Source organism: Orycteropus afer, unplaced genomic scaffold (genome assembly GCF_000298275.1).
Source record: "Orycteropus afer afer isolate SDZICR_OR568_19922 unplaced genomic scaffold, OryAfe1.0 scaffold00084, whole genome shotgun sequence".
Classification (NCBI taxonomy): domain Eukaryota; kingdom Metazoa; phylum Chordata; class Mammalia; order Tubulidentata; family Orycteropodidae; genus Orycteropus; species Orycteropus afer.
The window spans coordinates 8,046,747-8,069,122 of NW_006921671.1; the positions used below are offsets into that span (position 1 = coordinate 8,046,747).

A 22,376-nucleotide genomic window follows, 5' to 3' on the forward strand; every position below is an offset into this window, starting at 1 on the left:
AGGTGTGCATCAGGGTTCCATATTTTCACCATATTTGTTCAATCTGTATGCTGAGCAAAAATCAAGAAGCTGAACAATATGAAGAAGAATGTGGCATCAGGACTGGAGAAAGACTCATTAACAACCTGCAATATGCAGATGACACAACCTTGCTTGCTGAACGTGAAGAGAATTTGAAGCACTTACTGATGGAGATCAAAGACTAAAGCCTTCAGTATGGATTACATCTCAACATAAAGAGAGCATAAATCCTCAGAACTGGACCAATAAACGTCATCACAATAAATGGAGAAAAGACAGAAGTTGTTAGGGATTTCATTTTACTTGGATCCACAATCAGTGCCCATGGAAGCAGCAGTCAAAAAATCAGGTGCACTGAACAAATCGGCAAAAGATCTTGAAAGTGTTAAAGAGCACAAACATTACTTTGAAAATTAAGGTGAACCTGACCCAAGCCATAGCATTTTCAATAGCCTCATATGAATATAAAAGCTAGACAGTGAGTAAGGAAGATCACAGGAAAATTGATACATTTGAATTGTGGTGTTGGTAAAGAATATTAAAAATATTATAGAATGCCAGGAGAATGAACAAATCTGTCTTGGAAAAACCACAGCAGGAATGCTTCCTTGAAGCAAGAATGGCCAGACTTCCTCTCACCTACTTTGGTCATGTTGTCAGAGGGACCAGTCCCTGGAGAAAGACATCATGCTTGGTAAAGTACAGGGTCAGCAGAAAAAGGAAGTCCCTCACTGACATGGATTGACACAGTGGCTGCAATGACGGACTCAAGCATAGCAAGGATTGTTAGGCTGGTGCAGGACGAGAAGTGTTTTATTCTATTGTACGTAGAGTCACTATGAGTCAAAGCCAACTTGACTGCACTAAACAACAACATTATGATATAAGTAAAAGAGTAAAAAGGAAAACTGCAGACTGGGAGAAGATACATTCATACATACATTTGAGAAAAGATTCATATTCAGGATATGCTAAAGAACAAGCCAATCAAAAGGAAAATAACACAATTTAAAAAGTAAACAAAAGGTTAAATTGTATGGTATGTTAACTATATCTCTATAAAGTTATGTTTTTTAAAAAAAGGTGAGCAGAAGGCTTGAAAGACACTTCACAAAAGCTGCTATCCAACTGGACAATAAATATATGAAAAAAGTGCTCAACATTATTACTTGTCAGGGAAAAGCAAACTACAAGCACAATGAGATACCACTATATACCCAACAAACCAAAGGCCAAACCCTTTGTTGTTGAGTCAGTTCCAAGTCATAGCAATCCTATAGGACAAAGTAGGACTGCCCCATAGGGTTTCCAAGGCTGTAAATCTTTACGGAAGCAGACTGCCTCATCTTTCTCATGCAGAGTGGCTGGTAGGTTCAAACTGACAACCTTTCAGTTTGCAGTCAAGAACTGAACTACAGCACCACCAGTTGAGCCCCTATATACTTACCAAACCAAACCCACTGCCAGGTAGTAGATTCCAACTCATAGCGGCCCTCATTGAGTTTTCAAGGCTGTATATCTTTACAGAAGCAGATTATCTCATCTTCCTTCCATGGAGTGGTTGGTGGGTTTGAACAACTGACCTCAGGTTAGTGGACAAATGCCTTATGTACTCACCGGAAGGGTTAAAATGAAAGACTGACAATGAGCATTAAGGCACATGTAGAGCAATTAGATTTCTTACACTGCTGGGAAAAGTGGAAAACTGGTAATATCAACCAAAGCTGAACATAAACATATCCTGTAGCCTACCAATTCCCCACAGTGCATATGTTGATCCAATGAGACGAACCAGAATAACTAGCAATTTTATTCATAATAGCCCAAAATTGAAATGATCTAAGTTCAGAGCAATAATAAAAACCAAGCAAACCCGCTGCCACCAAGTTAATTCTGACTCACAGTGACATTACAGGACAGAATAGAACTGCCCTATTGGGTTTCCAAGGAGCTCTGGTAGCATAGTGGCTAAGGCACTTGACTGCTAACCAGAAGGCTGGCAGTTCAAACCCACCAACCTCCTCAGAAGGAAGCTTGGGCAATCTACTTCCATAGTGATACTGCCTCGGAAACCCAAGGAGGGGTCACTATGAGTCGGGTCCAAATGGCAAATAACAACAACATAGGGTTTCCAGGAGCTCTGGTAGTGTAGTTCCTAAGGCACTTGACTGCTAATCAAAAGGCTGGTGGTTCAAGCCCACCAGCCACTCCTTGGAAGGAGAGTTGGGCAATCTACTTCTGTAGTGATACCGCTTTGGAAACCCAAGGAGAGGTTGCTATGAGTCAAGGCACAAAACAACAACAACAACAACATAGGGTTTCCAAGGCTGTAAATCTTGACAGAAGCAGACAGTCTCATCTTTCTCCCTCAGTGCAGCTGGTGGATTCAAACCACCAACCTTTTAGTTAGCAGCCAAATGCCTTAACCACTGCACCACCAGAGCTCCTAGCAATAACAGAACAGATAAACAAATTGTAATATATTCATGTCATGGTATATTACATAGCATTGGGAAAAAAAAAAAAAGAACCAACAACTGCTACACATAACAACATGGATGATCTAACCAAAGCAATGAGTTAACAAAGAGAGACAAAATGATGCATACTACTAAGCCAAAGGAGCTCTGGTAGCATAGTGCCTAAAGCACTTGACTGCTAACCAGAAGGTTGGCGGTTCAAACCCACCAGCCACTCCTCGGAAGGAAGGTTGGGCAATCCTACTTCCGTAGTGATACTGCCTCGGAAACCCAAGGAGGGGTCGCTATGAGTCGGGGCCGACTCGACGGCAAATAACAACAACAACAACTAAGCCAAACTCACTACCATTGACAGCAATCCCCACTGGGTTTCCAAGGCTACCTCATCTTTTCTCTGTGGAGTAGCTGATGGGTTCAAACAACGGACTGTTTGGCTAGCAACCAAATGCCTTGACCACTACACCACCAGAGCTCCTTGATACTTACTACATGATCTCATTTATGTGGATTACAAGAATAGGCCAAAGTAATGTACAACCAGGGAATTCCAGCTAGAAGTTACTATGGGGAGGTACAAGCTGGGTCAGGGCAAGAGAGTGCTTTCTGGGTCTGGAAATATTATACTTTGACCAAGGTGTGGTCACATGAGTATGTTTGTATTCTCTACACTGTAATGTATGTATGTTCTACCACAATAGAAGTTTTATATAAACAAATAAATAACATTATGCCACTATGCTGCATGATGCTGCAAACTGTGTGTTATTTATATTTGCATCTTCCAGGGCCTAATAGGGTGTCTGCTCCATAACTGTTGGATTTAATTACATTGACCAGGTACTTCCATATACATAATCTTAACTAGATAGTTGTAGAATAATAGCTTTCAGTTGTCAACAGAACTATAGCTGGGTGCACTCTGCAAACTGATTTTAAATTCCCAATGCATTTATATTTAAAATAGCTGGCTTTTTCTCCCCCCACTCCCCACCCACACCCGCAAAAAAAGAGAGGAACGTCTGCATATTGGAAAACAAACAAAAATGACCCCATGTTCCAGGTTTAACAAGATTTAAGTAAAAGAGGCAAAGGAAGAGGAAACAAAGAAAGGTGCTGTCGTGGCGCCCTAGAAAGCAGATGCTCATTAGGGCCCAGACACACAGATTACTATCACAATGTACTTATCTGAACATGCTATCATCAGACCACACAGTCAAATCAAATTTTGAAGGCTCAAAGGACGTGCACTGAAGAACATCCTGTACTTCTGAACCATGCATTTGAATTTTGTGACAGAGGTAGAAAAGAACACCAGATATCACACAGGGTTATTTTAAATTCTATTTGCATTGTGTGTTAAGATCTCATCTTTAAAAGCAACTAATCAAATTCAACATTTAAGATTTGTGCTATTAAAACGAAAACCTGAGACACTATTACTGAGAAGGGCACCTCTTTTAGTATTTTGCAAATCAACAAAGAAACACAATTCTTTGCAATTTTTTTTTTTTTGTAAAAAAATAATTTAGTAAAGTATTCTAGAAATACAAAAAAAGAAGGTTGAATATGATTTGAAATTTTAGTACAGATTAAGAAAAAAAAGTTTAACAGCTTACTATTTGACTGTCACATTTAAGATCCAATCTTACTAGGAGCACACATTTATCAACAAAATGCTTTCTATTACGTTAATTAGGTACTCTTGTTCAAAGTATGACATCATGGATGTGTTTCTATAACACATACACATTACCAATTAAAATTTTATTTAAATTTTCCATGAAAAATTGGATAAGGAATAAAGAGAAAATCAGATTCAAAGGGACAATTGTAGATAGCAAATTCTTAATCATAACCTGCAGTAGTAAGAGACAGTAAAGATTTTCCAGCCAAATTAAGTTACACACTTGTTCCCTAATTGACTGCTTACCAGAAGGCAGGTGGTTCAAACCCCACCAGCCACTCTTCAGAAGGAAGACTGGGCAATCTACTTCCGGAGAGATACCACGTCGGAAACCCAAGCAGGGGTCGCTATGAGTTAGAATCAACTCTATGACAGTGAGTTTGGTTTGGTTTTTTTTTTTGTTGTTTTCTACTGGAGTGGCTTATATGTAATTGTCACCCTGGTAGATTCACTAGCACATACACCTGTTGCTGGTCAGAAGTCCAGAGGGGCACAACTCTTAGTGCAGAAAGAAAAGCTAGAGGAGGGGCTGGGGAGGTAAGAGAGAAAGGGAACACAATGAGATTTTCCAAATCCTTGCTAGTTATCACCATGGTCTTTACCTTTACTTAGGAGCTCTGGTAACGTAGTGTCCAAGGCATTTGACTGCTAACCAGAAGGCTGGCGGTTCAAACCCACCAGCCACTCCTCGGAAGGAAGATGGGGCAATCTACTTCTGTAGTGATACTGCCTCGGAAACCCAAGGAGGGGTCACTATGAGTCGGGTCCGACTCGACGGCACATAACAACAACAATAACAACATTCCACTTTGCAGACCCCAAAGTCTGCTGAGTCACAGTCCAGAAAGAAAATACCAAGGGATCTATCATCTTAGCTGGGCTCTAAGCATAGATTAGTTCAATCTTTTCCTCCTTTTAGGGTAGGATTCTTAACTTGCCATCCACAGGCTGAATTCTAGGCAAAAATCTGAAGTTAATAGGAGTGCCATCATCAGACTCTCAAGAAGGTTTAGGGTTCCCCTAAGAGTTAAGAAACACTGTTGGGCCAGGACTAGGTACAGGTAGAAAAGAGAGAGAGAAAGAGAAATGATAGATTTAGGCAGATGTTTTTCTTCCTAGTCTCTTTGTTTACTTCCTGTTTCCAGCCTCAAGAGCCATTTGCTTGATTGAGGGATATTGAGTGGTAAAGACAAGTGGTGAGGTAGTAATAATAATCTAGTCAGTGGTGAGCTAGGAATGAGAAGTACTACTAGAAACCCTCTGGCTGCTATAAAACAATTTTTTTAGTTACAAGGAAAGGGAGCAAAATTATCTGTGAGGCAGCCAAAGAAAGAGATGAATGGAGGGCTAGTCTAGGAGTGACAAGTGCCCCCAGGGCCTTACACAGCAGTAAGCTCCAGCCCCTACAACTCCTTGCTTTACAAATCCCTGACCCCTTGGTGCTTTAGATACTTCCTCCCATCTTTCTGAAATCTCTTCCCCAGTCCTAGAAGCTCAAAGCCCCACTGAAGGATTGCAGGGAGCCCCTGTCTTCCTACTGCCCTTCAGGTAAGGAAGAACCCTCCCACTCCCCTAAAATGGTGAAGATGGATTCTTGGAATTCCAGCTGTGAATAATCACCATCCCCACCTTCACTCCCCTGAGAGACATTATCCATAATAGTGATTTGGTTCTGCACTACTTTTAGTATGGAACAACGATAAGTGAATTATAAAGTGGGTTACTTGTACACGGTTTTATGAGTTGGCTGGGGACTCTACCACTAAGGATAACAATTCACATATGAAATGAGTTTCAAGTTCTAAATAGACAATTGATAGGCAAACTCTATGAAACAAAACTTGGAAACAACACCCCTGTAGGTTAAGGTACACACACTGAGTAATCATTTAGAGTACCAGGAAAATAGAAAATAGAATTTTTGCTCTATTGTAGAAGTTTCTTCTCAAAGTCAATTCTTTCTCTGTGTGTGTGTGTGTGTGTGTGTGTTTAAATAAAAGTGTACAAGTAATCATGTACAATGAAACCTAAAAAGGGCTGACATTAGGAAATATTTTTTTTTAGACTTCCATCCTAAAAACAATGAATTAATCAGAGCTGTGTGCTGTAAGAGGCCAAGCTGGCCTTGGGAGTATTACAGCTAATGACTTGAAAATAAGAACTGACAAACGTTTCTTTTTATAACCCTGCATTTGTCAAAGGCCTGTTTAGCGATGAATTCAAATTGTTGTTGAAAAGATAAAGGTAAAGTTAATGGACTACAGATTTCCAATAAAATTTTATTTTTCCTTAAGACCAACTATTTTATCTGAGACTTGATTATATAAAATGTGAAAATATTTCATTGTAATTCTACAAGGGTTTAAGGTTTTCCAGTACAAATATACTACCAATTGCACCTCTGAAAGTCAGAATGTTTAAGAACCATTAATCAGGGGAACTAATATAGTGTTATTTGAGGTCTTCAAGTATAATCTAAATGTAAACTTACCAGTGGCCACTGAGTTAACTCTGATTCATAGAGACCTTATCGGACAGAGTAGAACTGCTCCACAGGGTTCCCAGGGCTGTAATATTTAGGGAAACAGACTGCCTCACCTTTCTCCCTCAAAGCAGCCGGTGGGTTTGAATCACCAGCTTTTCAGTTAGCAGCCAAGCATTTAACCACTGCATCACCACAGCTCCTCAAATGCAAACTTAGAACCTAAAATTGCTTTTTGGCGACTTTGACTTCTTTCCTCCAAGAAAGTCAAGAGCATGGTATTCCATGATACATCCATCCAATTCTTCCCATCATGTGTATTCAATTTTTCAACCCATTAAAAAAAAAACAAACTAGTATTATATAAAATGGGCTCACACACCTGTAGAGTTGGGAAGATAATCTATTTTTCCTTCAGCATCAGTGAAAATTATTTATGACATGTATGAAATGATCCAGTTTTTTTGCACAAAACTTTTCTCTGAAATCACTGTTTACCTGGGATGCAACAGACCAGCTTCACAGCACATGTTGTTCAATGCATAGCCAGAGAGATGGATTATAAATCCCATAGTGAGGCCAAGCGAGGGACTATATGACTTCTAAGGACTTGGTTCCATTTGCAGAAGTGAATAATGGCTTATTTTAAAGAATTAAATCTAGAATGACCAGATAGAGAGAAAATAGCTATAACCATAAAAGATCAAAAGTAATTAAATATCTGTTATTTTCTGAAGAAATGTCAGCTTATTTTAGACACATTATCAGTGTGCAGAACACAGGCAAGCAATGATCTAAATAATTAACACCATAACAAAACACCAAACTTATTTTTTGCCCTTTTTTGTAAGCAAGGCTAATGAGCTAGGAGAAATAAACATCATTTCAAATGGTTCAAAACAATGAAAGTAATATTTTTGTATAATCATCATGTCATCATTTAAGGATTATATTATCAGTTTGTCATAATCCTATCCAGTTGGCTTAATAACACATTTTAAAAGCATAAAACTAGAAAATAATAATGTAAAATAAAGTAACTGAATATGAAAATCTGGGGGAGGGAATTGAGTACTAAAAAGATTTTCTTGAAAATGCTAAATATTCATATGAAGATTATAAAGCAGAAAAACTATAAAACAATGCTGATTATCAATTCAAGACATTTTCATCAGTTTATCTAAAGCCCAATTTCTTTTTTAAATTTCCAGATTTATTAGAATTTTACTTTTTTCTTACAAAATGCATATAGCATAGTTTTTAATCCTACCTATATATTAGCCAATTCTCTGTCACTCAGGCCTTTAGTTGGGATGCTGCCTTCCTGGGTGTACTATTTGGGAACATTCTTTGCTTGTTTCTTGTATTGTGTCTATTCTTTCTTCTCCGGTAGCTTGTGAGGTGCTGGAGAGCATGAACCTAAATATTCCACTTCCCTTCCTAACTTCAAATGTGGAGAACTGTGCACTGGGGCCACTCAGTAAATACGATCGATTGACTAGTGTTTTAGCCATTCATGAGCCTCAGCAATTTTTCAACAAGCTACCAGCTTAAAATTTAACCTAATTCTAGAATACAGATGCCACAGCCAGTGTAGGAAGTGATCCACCAGACACTGATCTTACGTGCTTAGAGCACTGTATGTATAAGCAAGTTATCTGGTCATATTAACATCTAATTTCTCTTTCAGAATCTAGGTTCTCATATTAATCATCCAGAAGACTATTCTCTATCCTTTAATATGGCAAATGCATTCAAGACTCAGCTAAAACAAAATGTACACAAAATTGCAGTGTTCAATTTTATACATTTTTCTCTCCTAGGAAGTATAATGCTGATTTTTTTGCCCTCCCCTTTCAGTCTCTCTCTCATCATCTTTGACATGCTTATTTTCCAGAGCTGGTTTGAAAAATTAAAATATTCAGATAATTACGTTAAGGAGACTCAATGCATTAAGCAAAAATAAGGAATTAGATTATAGCAGATACATGATAAGTTGTTGTTGGCTTAGCTCTTGCCATTCCCTTTATGCTTTTTGCCTCTTATCTACCAGATTAAGAAATGTTTAGTTTTGATTATCAAATGTGTGTGTGTTCAAATTTGCATGTGTGTTTGACACATGTGGTTCTAAGAAGACATTCTGTGTGCCCAGTAAAATGCTCCCTCTCATGAAGGCACAGTCAAGTTCCATCAGATTTTGCTATGTATTTATTAAAACGATACAGCATAGAAACCAGAACATTTAAATTCATTCCACATAAAATGCCCAAGCTGAGTGTTCAATTTTTGAATATATGGTTTGATTTTATACCAAATATTATGCTACTGCATTTAAATCACTGACATGTCATTACTAGATTTAAAAAAAAAAAAAAAAAAAAAAAGCTATTTTACATGGAATAAAACTCATCCACTTAAGAGAAAATTGATATATTCTTGCTTATTCCTATAATATCTCAATGAATGGCATAATAACTGGATTCTTCCTACTTAAATGCTCGATGGTTAATGTCATGTTTAGGGTTATGCACAAGTCAGGAACTGAGAGATAACCATAACCCTAAACACCTAGCTCTGAGTTCAAATTTTAGTTGTTCTTCATTAAAAAAAAAATACATGTTTTTACTAAGTCTGAAACAGACTGAAGAAAGGGATATTTTGAAAATTCAGGAGGAAAAGTTTGGGTATGTTGGCAGGACCAATGAGGCAAAGCCAGGATGAGTCACCAATTTATCATGTGTGCCATTTTCCTCCTTGATACAATACTATACAATTTTTTTCTTATACCATCATCTTTAATAAAGACTGCACAAAAAGGCACTTTTGATCCCATAAATCAAGCAGTGACTGGTGAATATGTGATTCATCTTAGCGATCTTATTCAATTCATAAATCATTTGAAAGTTTTCACTATAGGAACAAAATAAATCAAAACACAAAGCAAACTATATTACTATTTCATTAGAAAATTGGGCTAGATTTTATGTTTGTAAATTTCCAGTCTAAACAAATTCTCATGCACTTACTCTCCATAACAATAGTTCACTAACAAGCATTTATTTAGCACCTATTCATCTGGGAATCAAACAAGGAACAGAGGCAGGTGTTGCTATCTTTTGACAAGAGCCTTAGAGTGAGATCAGGAGACCATGCTAGAAGACAATAAACTTAGTTAACTGAGCATCCAGTGAAAACAAACTAGACAAGAAATTCCTCATCTTTAAATTAAAGACTGAATGATTTGTAGGCATCTACGTCATTTTTCCTAAGCACTTATCCTTCCATTCTAGATCTCCCTCACATGATTTTTATTGGTGAAGCAGATTAAAGAAAAACAACTTTTCTAGCAACTCCCACTTCAATAAACAGAAATGTAAAAAAGATCTCTTTGTCTTTAGTTAAAAGAACCATAACTTATAATTTCAATAGCCATTATGTAAGTTGGGATAATTTTAAAGTTTCAATAAACCATTAAGCAAATTACAAAGTCAGGGCAATATATCAGTGAAGTTATTTGAAGATTTTTTTTTGGAAGGGATTACATGGAAATTGCTCAATGTCTGAATTTAAATTCAAAGCCAAGATTGCCAAGGGTATATCTAGTTATACAGATGTCAAATGACTGGACACTTGTCTACTTCTCTTCACTTATCTTTTCCTGTTTCTCTTTAGAGCTTAAGAGTAGGCTCCTACCATATTTAAAAAATCTATCTATTATGGAAAATTCAAAAGAAATAGTTATCAGAGGGGCAGGGTGGTAAAATATTGCATTGTAATGCATTTAATTTTAACATTTCCATGACCTTGAATCTTCCACCATCACTTCCAGATAGGTATAATATCCTACTCATCTAAGGAAGTAAGGTTTCCACCACTGTAAAATATTACATTAGTGCACTGATATAACTAAGCAAATTTCATTCACCTTATAAATGTGTTTACTTCTTAAGAGACAAAGCAGCTTATTTCTTAATGTTATGTCATTGTATTGCAAGTCTACATTATTATACTCAGTGCTATATATCAAATTTATCTCCCTTGATTCCTGGAAGAAAAGAATGTTTGACTGTAGTCACTTGGCTACAACTAAGTTAGAGTTAAGGAATTCAACAAAATGTTAATGAACACAAAATTCAATTGAGAAAAACTGTTTTGTTCTAGTGTTGTTGTTGTTATGTGCCGTCGAGTCGGCCCGGACTCATAGCGACCCCTCCTTGGGTTTCCGAGGCAGTATCACTACGGAAGTAGGATTGCCCAATCTTCCTTCTGAGGAGTGGCTGGTGGGTTTGAACCAACAGCCTTCTGGTTAGCAGTCAAGTGCTTTAGCCACTATGCTACCAGAGCTCCTGTTTTGCTCTAGTAGCCTAAGTAATTAATGGAATCCTAAATTATAATCACTCTTTTTTTTTTCTTCCAGATTTTGAAGCTAGGTTCAGTTATGTTCTTTGGCATACACTTATACAAAGATGGATTTAAATCAAGATTATGTAGAAAACAATACTACTATACATACAAATATTAAAAATCAAGTTTTCAATATGATGTATTTTATGGAAACATTTTGATAAATATGTGATTAAGGATTACAAGTGTGACAAACTGATTTTAGTTGGTACAAAATATCTTGCTAACTAATCATTTAAACAGAAATTTTTACTTGCTTTTTTCAAAATAAATAAATAAATAGAATTAAGTATTTCAAGCTACCTAAATATTTGCATATATGCATTGGCAGAAATATATATTATGTTGTTGTTATATGCCATCAAATAGTATCTTTTAAATAAATAGACCATGACTCAAAGGTTGCCTTTATAAATGAAGTTAATACAGCCATTGGGTGAAAATGTGTGCATGCAAATCTTTACATTAACATTTGTTAAATTATCAGAATTATTTCCATGCAGCTGGATGTCAAATTGAATTTTTCATTTGTTGTTGTTGTTGTTATGTGCCGTATGAATTTTTCATAGTACAGTTTAAGTCACTTTAAAATTCAGAAGTCCTTCAGAATAACATCTGCTTATGTTTACGAAGCTACATTAAACTGCATCTCAGAATGAGTCAGGTGTTAAAGAGAGCTTGCACTTTGATCAGGCCATTACTAATAAACAAACAAATAAATAAAAACAGGCATGTAAAATCAAGTTATTTGAAATTTGTTATTCTACACTAAGGTATTACAAAAATTACACAATCTTCTTCAGTTCCACCTGTGTCCTGCTTTCCACAGCACCATCAAATTTACTTTATATTTAAGCAGACACATTGCTTTTTACAGTGATTTTCTCTCTGTGAAAGCACAAAGCACACCAAAATAGTCTAAATGCTCAAAAACAGCTCCTAAACATTAATTTTTGTTCGTAAAATACAGAAAGAATTAATATGATTTATAGGAAACATTACAAAATAGATTTGACAAAACAGACTTGATTGGGTCATTAACATAAGGAGAATGACTTGACATAAGTAACTTTTTAAAGTAGAGTAACAAAATTCATTTTCAAATACCATTTTAATTAGTATCATCTATTCTTTCTGACTACATGAAATCACAGCCATTTATTCCTTCCTCATTGGAGACAATCACATCCATCTCTTGATCGCAAGTGCAAGTTAAATGTCACTTTTTGAATAACGATGCCATTGCTCAGTTTTTTAATAGAGTTTTAAAACAGAAGTTTCAAAACAACTCTGGCTTGCAAACACAATCATTGTACTTTAAACAGAATGATGTTTTCTATCCCATATTTCTGGAAGGTTAAACACACACACACATAAGCAAGCAAGGATCACTTCTGGAGACAACAAATTGTAAGTTTATTAACTCTTTAGGCAGATTTGTCAATACTTGTTTCCAAACTAACTACAAATGAAACAAAGTTTCTCTCTCTCTCTCTCTCTCTCTCTCTCTCTCTCTCTCTCCCCCCCCCCTCACATTATTACCATGCTACCAATAGATAAATACACTAGGTGGGGGGAGGGGGGGACGACGACTGTTAATGCATTCCAAGTTGTGCTTACCTAAGATCTGCATCTAGTCACTTTACATTTTTAGGAGATATCCCTCTCTGAGATACAATCAGGATAATTTTACAATGGGGAATTTAGATTTAATTACCAAACTTGAATACCATGTTATTATATAGGTCAAGTGAGTATGTGTACCTTTCTTCTGAAACAAAGAAATACAGAGTAATCGGATTTCAGATTTCATAGTAGAAATAGCAAGATACATTTTGAGAATGTCATTTGCCGTAATGTAAATCAATATTAAATGCTTTATGCAGGAAGCACACTTTCAGAAAATGGGCCCTAAAGCTTTCTGGGATCCGACCCTAATTACTAGAGCAGGCTCTTGCTGTTTGTCTCTCTCTTCAATTATTTACAGGGCAAAAAAAAAAAAAAAAAAGCCAACTGGCATTGCATTAGCTATATTAAATGTTACATACGTACTTCGTTTCTAACTTACTAATGGTACATAAAAATCACTAAGGTAAACGTGCTGTAGAAAAGTGGGTTTTCCCCCCATTTTCACCTACGCATATATATTTATTATTCATATAGTTAAGTGTTGAGTAGGCTTGCCCTTTAGGCACCCAAGGCTGCATATTTAAAAACCTGCATTAAACACATATGACAACTAAAAGGTAGTGAATTGATTATGCCACAGAATTTCTTTAAACAAATAATATTTATAAAGTAGTTCACAAAAACTAGCACCTCTGTCAATTTTCTGAAAACAAACACTGTAAGAACCACACAGACATGAATAATGGGTATCCATCCTGCTACCATCTTGCTTGTTTCTGGCCACCCGAAATGAAATGGGAATGGGGGTGAGGGGGGAAATGAAAGCCCACAAGCTAGGAAATGTCTAGTCTAGATGCTGACAAGTGCGCTTTTTACATGAACCAATACAGAGCTATGCTGTAGGTACATGACAACACGGACCACACACATTATAATAAAGGAAAGCTTTTCAAGGTTGAATCAGAGATTCTTCTTTGTACAAGGCCAGAAACGTCTTCTGCCAGCAAGCCGGGCATGATTATAACCTCCCAAAGAACGTTCAAACACTGCATCCACTGATTCTTTTGTGGTCTAGAAGGACACCTTGGAGTTGAAGGAGATGCTAGCTGCACAAGCCAGTGCATCCAACTTTCACATGGCGGGGGAAATTTGCAAAGCAGTAAAACCTTTCTTCATGGAATATGCATATATATAATTGCCGTCCCCCACCTCCGATATCAAATTCCTACCTTAAAACTAAGATGGGCCCACTAACAAAGTACCCAGGGTCCCTAGAAAGTAGCATTTTGTAAGGCTGTATGTCATCAACTATGTAACTCAAGAGTGTGTCAAGGCTACTTCTGAAGAAAGCATCATTGGAAATCAATGTGCGGTAAACATATAAGGCAGTTGGGTTTTGAGGTTTTGTTTTGTTTTGTTTCAACTAAATACAAAGTCACTTCTTGCATTGCACTGAAACCTGCTCATTGTCCTTCCTTTGCAAAAGCTCCAGGAAAGATTAAAAGGAACATCAATGACTACTAAGTGAACTTTGGCCACTTTTCTACCCAAAACACCAGCGTAAAAGTAGAAATCAGTAACCAGGTGAAGTGCCACAGCGCACAAAGATCAGAGGCGAGGGGCGGGCGCACAGGGCCGGAGGCGGGGAGGAAAATGTCCCGTCCCCCCACCAAGCTCCAGTCATCGCGCGCGCGGGAGGTTGAGGGGCATCCCTGGGGGGGGCGGGAGGCTCCGGAACGCTCAGTGGGAAGTGAAGAGTTACTGGACACAGGGCGAGGCCCTGGAGAAGGAAGGGGTCGAAGCTCCGCGCCGCCAGCAGGTCCTGCAGCGGGCCCGAGGCGTCAGCGGCAGACCAGCCAGCGCTTGGCTAGGGGCGCCGCTCGGCTCCGCGACCCTCCCCACCGCCCGGGCCAGGAAGGGGCTGGCGGCTCTTTCCTGTCTAGTCTCTCCCCCCACAGCTTTCTGTAACCCGATCCCCGCACTCGGCTCCCCGGGAAGCCTCCGCACGGAGCGCAGCCCCGCTCTGCCCAGGCCAGGGCTATAGTTAGCAAATGTCCATCAACTCCGCCGGGGGCAGCGGGGGCGCAGCACACTGGGCGCCCTACAGCGGCTCAGTGGCTCGCTGCGCGCCCCTCCAGAGCCCGACCCTGCGCGCGCCCCGGGCACTGCCGGTCTCTGATGCCCCCGCCCCAGCGCCCCTTTACCTTGGCTTGAAGATACTGGGGGTAGTAGTAGGTGGCGTACTGAGGGTACATCTGCTGTTTCCACACTTTGCCCATGAAGCTGGAAGGGAGCCTGCAGTGCAGGGTCGCGGACACTTTGGGGTTTCCAAGTCTCGATCTCTCCTGCCTCTCCCTTTCCGGCGCCGGCGGCGGCGGCGGCGGCGGCGGCGGCGGCGGCTGCCGCTGCTCCACCTCCCCACCCGGACCAGACGTCCTCCTCCGCCTCCTTCTCCTCCTCCCAGTCAGAGAGAAAGACACTGCAGAGCGCAGAAGGCACCCTGGACCGGGTGCTTCCAAGGAGTTTCCTCCCCGAGCCGGACTGCTCCGGGGCTGCCAAGGGCTGGCGCGCTGGCCGCGCTTCGCTCAGGCGAGCAGGCTGAGTGGGGCTGGGAGATGATCAATACCAGCGGAAAGTGCTGCTGCTATTGCGGCGGCGGCGGCGGCTGTGTTCGGTGCCAGGCGGCATCTGGGGTGGGTGCGCCCGAAGGGAAGAGGGGGAGAGGGGCTGGCGAGCCGAGGCCGTGGGGGGAAGGGTAGGGGCGGAGCTTTGTCGCCGCGGAGCCCGGGACCGGCTGGAGGTGAGGGCTGAGTTTTAACCACTCTTTACCTCCCAGGCTCGTGGTTGGACCGGCGGAAGTCCTAGAAGCCCAGAGCGCTTTGTGTCGGGGGTGAGGTGTGTTGTGGGGGGGTGAATTTTGGGTACCCAGTTGAAGAACTGCAGAGAGAACACCTCTGTTGCTTTCATGAGTTTTTCACCTTCCTAACGGGGAGAGGGGGAAGCAAATAGAAAAGAGGAAAAAATCTGATTAATCTTTCACTTTCCCCCCGCCCAATGATCCCACACACACACACACAGGAAAAGAGGAAGATTTATTGCCCAACCACAAAGCTGGAGTCAGGACACCTGGGTTCTGTCCCTGTCACCGGTCCCCCCACCTACCCCCAGCCCCTGCGCCCAGGCCGCAACGCTAATTTTCTGGATGACCTTGGGAGGGTTAGTGTCCTTCGGTTTGGTTTTCCCAGATGTAAGAGGTGAAATCATCCTCCCTACACAAGGGGAGGCAAAGCTCGCTTGCTCTCTCTCCCTCTGTCTCTCTCTCTCTCACACACACATACGCACGCAACACACACACACACACCTCACACAAATAGACGGATCTTTCTGAGGGAGAGATGCCGCAAAGAAGCAGAATGTTATTAAAGGACACAATATACACATCAGCTTTTCTCTGCCTCTTACTTAATGCTGCCAGACAGTCTGTCAACTCCCACTCAGGAGAAGGAAACTCCCTGAGTTTGGAATATTTTAAGGCCATTTTGAAAGTCACACTGGCATATTGTTGCAGTGTGCTTCCGTGACATATAAAATCAATCTCTTTCTTCTGCCTCTCTCCATCTCCTAATTGTCACAGCTCTAGACAGCCCCAGACAAGCAGTGTTTCAGTTCACTACCTACTGGTTATAATTTAATGGAATTAATTGGTCCCTGAAGCTGCCTACAGAAGACTTTTATATTCTAGCTCAAAAAGAGAGATACTACAAAAATGTACAAATAAGAAAGCACTCTCAAATTGTGATTCTTGCAAGTCTAATAAAATGTAATGAAAATTTTTTTACTAAGTAGACCTTAATTATGTTGTCGTTTTGGTTTTCCAACAGTTTATTTTCATAATAGCATAAGGTAAAACAAACAAATAGAATTCATGATTTTGTTAAACAGTTACATTTTTTGTATGATTAAACAGGTTTAATAAGATACTTTGGAACAGTGAAATAGTGAGCTGAAATCTTAATAATCTTTATATGATTTAGACACATTTCTTTGTCATTCACTTTTAACAAAGCAAAATTTAAGTTCACAAGACAGTATTTTAGATGAAACAGGAGGTAAATTAGGTTCTCTAAAAAAATGAAATGGCAGTTACCTATGTGAAATCCTATAAGAGACCTAATATTTACTGAGCTTTTGCTATACCATGGGCACTGTTGGAGTTAATGCTAAGCTGAAAATTGGAGTTGGCTGACTATCTAACTAAGTGAGCTTCAAAAAATTCCCTATATTGTTGCAAGGTGGGACCCTTAATATTTTTGAGCAGAGAACTGACATCAACTAACTTGTGTTTGGAGAATCTAGGACTGGGCATGATGGTTTGCAGGAGGAGTGACTTAAGAAAGAAATGTAAGTTGAGAACTATCTCAGAAGTTCTAGGTTTGAAGTGATAAGGATAATTACTAAACTTACTGTTCTACTTACTTGATTTTTCTGAATGGTGAAAATTAAGCCTGTTTTAGAGAGTCCAGAAACAGACCCAAACATACAGAGACGCTGATTTATGACTGAATTGATATGACAGAGCAGTGGGGAAAAAACAAGCTATTCAATGGATGATTCTGGGTCAACTGACTAACCATATGGAAAAAGGGAAACTAAAGCCCTGCCTCACATCATGCCAAAAGAGGAAAAAAATTCAGGTGAATTAAAGACCTAAACCACTGCAGTCAAGTTAATTCCGACCCATAGAGACCTTATAGAACAGAGTAGAACTGTCCCAGAGGGTTTCCAAGGCTATAAATCTTTAGGGAAACAGACTGCTTCATCTTTCTCCCACGGAGCAGCTGTTGGGTTCGAACTGCCAACCTTTTGGCTAGCGGCCAAATGCTTTAACAACTGTGCCACCAGAGCTCCTGATTAAAGACCTAAATGTGAAAACACTGTAAAACTTTTGAAAGACAATAGAAGGGGATGTATTTATAACCTTGAGGTTGGAAACTATTCTTTAATAAAATGATTAAAAGTACAAGATTGATCAGTTTGGCTGTATTAAGAAGAGTGGTTCATCAAAGGACTCAATAAAGATAGTGGGAAAAAAAAGCAAAAAAGTAGTTACTTATAATTTATATATATATATATATATATATATGCATGTATGTATGTGTGTGTTTGTATACATATATATGTATAAACAAACTCACTGCCATTGAGTTGATTCCAACTCATAGCAACCCCCACTGGGTTTCCAAGGTAGTAAATATTTACAGAATTAGATTGTCTAGTCTTCCTTCCACAGAATGGCTGGAGGGTTTGAACCACCAACCTTCTGGTTACCCGTCAAATGCCTTAAGCACTGCACCACCAGAGCTCCTTTGTAATCCATATACATCTTCTAAAAGATTAAGATCCAGACTATAAAGAACACTTTGGAATCAATAGAAGAAAGAGAAACAACTTGTTACAAAATGAACAAAAGTCACCAGTGGGTATTTAACAGGGAAGAAAGCATAAATGTCCTGAAAACATGAAGATATTCACCCTCATTAGTAAGAACCTACAACAAACTCACTGCCATAGAGTTGTTTCTGACTCATAGTGACCCTATAAAACAGAATAGAACTACCCCAATAGAGTTACCAAGGCTGTAAATGTTTATGGAAGCCGACTGCCTCATCTTTCTCCTGCAGAGCGGCTGGTGGGTTCAAACTGCCAACCTCTGGTTAGCAGTTGATTGCTTTAACTACTACGCCACCAGAGCCCCTCATTAGAATAAGAAGCATGCAATTCAAATAAGATACCATTTTGCACTCACCAGATTGGCAAAAAAATTAAGAACTCTGAAAACATTCAGAGTAGGTGAGGATGTGTAAAAGGATCTATCTTGAATATACTGCTTTTTGGAGAAAGTGTAAATTGGTACAGCTTTGAATAAGTTTGGTATTACCCAATTGCATTTGCAAATTTTATATACTTTAGAGAAACTATTCGATATGTAGGAGCTCTGGTAGCATAGTGGCTAAGGCACTTGACTGCTAACCAGAAGGCTGGCGGTTCAAACCCACCAGCCACTCCTTGGAAGGAAAGTAGGGCAATCTACTTCTGTAGTGATACTGCCTCGGCAACCCAAGGAGGGGTCGCTATGATTTGGGTCCAAATCGACGGCACACAACAACAACAACAATAATTCTCTATGTGCACAAGGAGAAATATACAGGAATGTTTATAGCAGCATTGTTCATAGCATACTGAAAATAAATGTCTATCAACTGTCCATTGGATAAATATGTTGTGATATATGCGTTCAACAGAACTCTTTGCAGCAGTAAAAATGAATAAACTAGTTAAAAGCATCACGATGGATCATTTAAAAACTGATGCTGATCAACAGAGGCAAGTTATAACAGAATATATAAAGCATGATTCAATTTGTATGAAGTTCAAAAACAAAAAAAAAAAGCAGTATGTTGTGTAAGAATAGATACATGAGTAGTAACAACCATAAAAGAAAGCAAGGGGATAATAATACACTCTTCAGAATAGTGGTTATCTCTGAGGAAGAGAAAAAATGTGATCAGGTAGAGATGCCAGGGGATTTCTGGAGATGATAATGTTCATGTCTTGCCCTGGGTTATAGATACACAGGAATAGATTTTAATATTTTTTTCATTAACTGGTTCATAGATTTACATAAGTTTGTTATATTTCACAATGAAAACATTTTAAACAAAAATGACTTTCTAAAACTTGTTTTTCAAACAAACACGGAAGAACAGAAAATAGAATAATGACCCCTCTGTTCATAACACCCAATTTAAACATTTATCAACATTTGGTCGTTCTTGTCTCTCTCTCTCTCTCTCACACACACACACACACGCACGCGCGTGCACACACACACACACACACTTTCCTGGAGTATTTTAAAGCAAATCCCAAACATCATATCATTTTACCTGTAATAATTTCAGTCTGTTTTCCTAACAAGTAAGAACTTTTTTTTAACATAACCACAATCCCATAAATTAACAATAATTTGTTGACATCAGCTAGTATCCAATTCTTGTTCATTTTTCTTTGATTGTCTAAAAAAAAAAAAAAAAGTCAATTGAAAAATAAAAACCGGTTTGTTTGAATCAGGATCACACGTAGTCTACACATTGAATTCAATTGATATATCTCTTAAGCCTCTTCTAATATATCATAGTTCTCCCCACCCAGTGTTTAAATTGATATTTGTTTGTTAATATTTGTTTGTTAAAGAAATCAGGTTGTTTGTCCTATAGAATTTACTGCATAGCTGATTGCAAGCACATAGTGTCGTTTAAATTTACAGTTCTAGAGGCTTGATTACAAGCATATTCTCTTTTTTAGTCAAGAATATTTCATAGGTGGTGCTAAACACACATCGGTAACGTGAGGTACATCACATCAGGACACGTAAGTTCTGGTTGTTTCACTTTTAATGATAAGATGTAAGATTGATCAGAAGATTAGGCATTATTAGTCTGATCCATCAGTGGTGTCACTAGAGGATTACAGGGGGTGTGGACCATATTGGATAATACTGTGAGAAGGGATGACATCAAAGTGACAATGTTTCTGCAGTGTTTCAGAAGAAATTCATTATTTTTTTAGATAAAAATATCCCAGTAGTTAGTTATAATAAAAAAAATTCATAAGCCTAGCTTATATGCACCAATATACCTTCAAGGCTAAAACTCTATGGTAGTTTACTTTTGAACCTTCTAATACTCTCTGGTCGGGAGCTCTGGTAGCATGGTGCCTAAGGCATTTGACTGTTAACCAGAAGGCTGGTGGTTCAAAACTACCAGCCACGCCTCGGAAGGAAGGTTGGGCAATCTACTTCTATAGTGATACCGCCTCGTAAACCCAAGGAGGGGTCGCTATAAGTTGGATCCTACTCCACGGCACTGAGGGTATGCACTCTGGTCAGAGCTGTCATTATTACCCTATTACAATGACCCTCCAAGTCGTGATTTTGTCTGCACGCACTACAAGCACTCACTGTTGTTTTCGTGGCTGCTGGTGTTTTTATGGCCACTAATTTAGTCACATTTTCTGGTATTTTGTTACAATATTGTGGTAAGTAGTATTTGTGAATGTGTATCAGCAACTTTTTGAGAATGAAGTAGCAAAGAAAAAAATCAAAAAAGGCATCCACTCAGTTACTAATAATGTTGTAACTAATAAGGTTATAATTTAATGTAGAAAGATTTTACATTAAAATGTATGGTCTGATATGGGAGCAAGTCCACGGGAGGGGGTGACACCACGACTAACTGCACTAGGTGACACCAATCCCAGTGATGCCTCAGCATATCCCCATCAACCATTTCCAGGTTGGTTTTAACAGTCATTCATGAGTGTTGCCTTAATCTGTTCTTTCATTAGGGGTTACAAAATTATGGTTTTTCTAATTTCATCATTTCTTCTACACTAAGAAGAACTTTCTTCAACTATTTTTAACTTCAAATATAGTTAGGATGTTGTTGTTATGTTGTTATGTGCCGTCAAGTCGGCCCCGACTCATAGTGACCCCTCCTTGGGTTTCCGAGGCAGTATCACTACGGAAGTAGGATTGCCCAACCTTCCTTCCATAGTTAGGATAGGAAAGGCAAAATAAATTTCCCCTTATTTACCAGTTTTCAGAACAACGAATTTGTGCCATGTGTCACTTCAAAGGTAACTAGTTTTAAGTTACATTCTGAGCCTATGGATTTTTATACACCCACCCCACTCCTCACTCATCAGCATGATTAGTGTTCTGGTTACCTAATGTTGCTCTGACAAGAATATACCACAAATGGGATGTCCTTAACAAACAGGAGTTTATTCTCTTACAGTTTGGAGGCTTTAAGTCCAAGTTCAAAGTACCAGACTCTAGGGGCTGGGTGAAAGCCCTTCAGCCTTGGGCTTCAGCTCTGCCTCCAGCTCCCGGCCCACTGAAGTTAGAGGCTTTTCTTAACTCAGACAGCTGCTGGCTGCTGAGGCTGACAAGCCCAAGGTTGACGAGTAAAAAGGTATAGTCCCGATGTTACCAAACCACACAGCAGGCCATTAATTTAAGTCCATTGTAAGTCCCAAGGTCAGCAGAGCATGGCAGGCTGCTGAACAATGGTGTGGCTACATGCAGGGTCCAAGCATGCCATAAGGTAGAGACCATTCCCCAAGGCTTCTCCTTATATACAGGGAGTAGACACATCCCAAAGGCAGCTATTCAGCTGCTTGTGGTAGATCCCACCATGGAGGTGATTGCCAGACACATCATGGGGTTTAACTACCACCAGCCACTCAACCAGGCCCAGCCAAGTTGACATACAAATATAACTACCACACTTAGATTCTATATACCTGGTCATTGTGTGAAAATCGGCATTATGTGAACATGGAGGATGACCACATCAGATCGTATAATGGAAGATGACTACATCATTACATAACTACCAAATCACATCATTTTATAACTGCCAAAGTACATCATTATATTACTGCCAAACTACTGAGAATCATGGCCCTCAAGTTGACACAGAATCTTAACCATTACAGCCAGCATTACTCTCACCTCACACTTCAGCATTTGTTACTGCCAGAAGCCTGTCTGTGTGCAAAAGATTCAGATATTTGATTTTTCACTCTTGTCATAAATGTGAAATGTCAGATA

The 22,376-nt window shown here is 39.3% G+C and overlaps 1 pseudogene; it reads left to right on the forward strand.

Annotated features, from left to right (window-relative positions):
* The first annotated feature begins 14,751 nt into the window (after positions 1–14,751).
* LOC103197867 overlaps positions 14,752–22,376 on the forward strand; it is a 68,923-nt pseudogene continuing 61,298 nt past the window's right edge.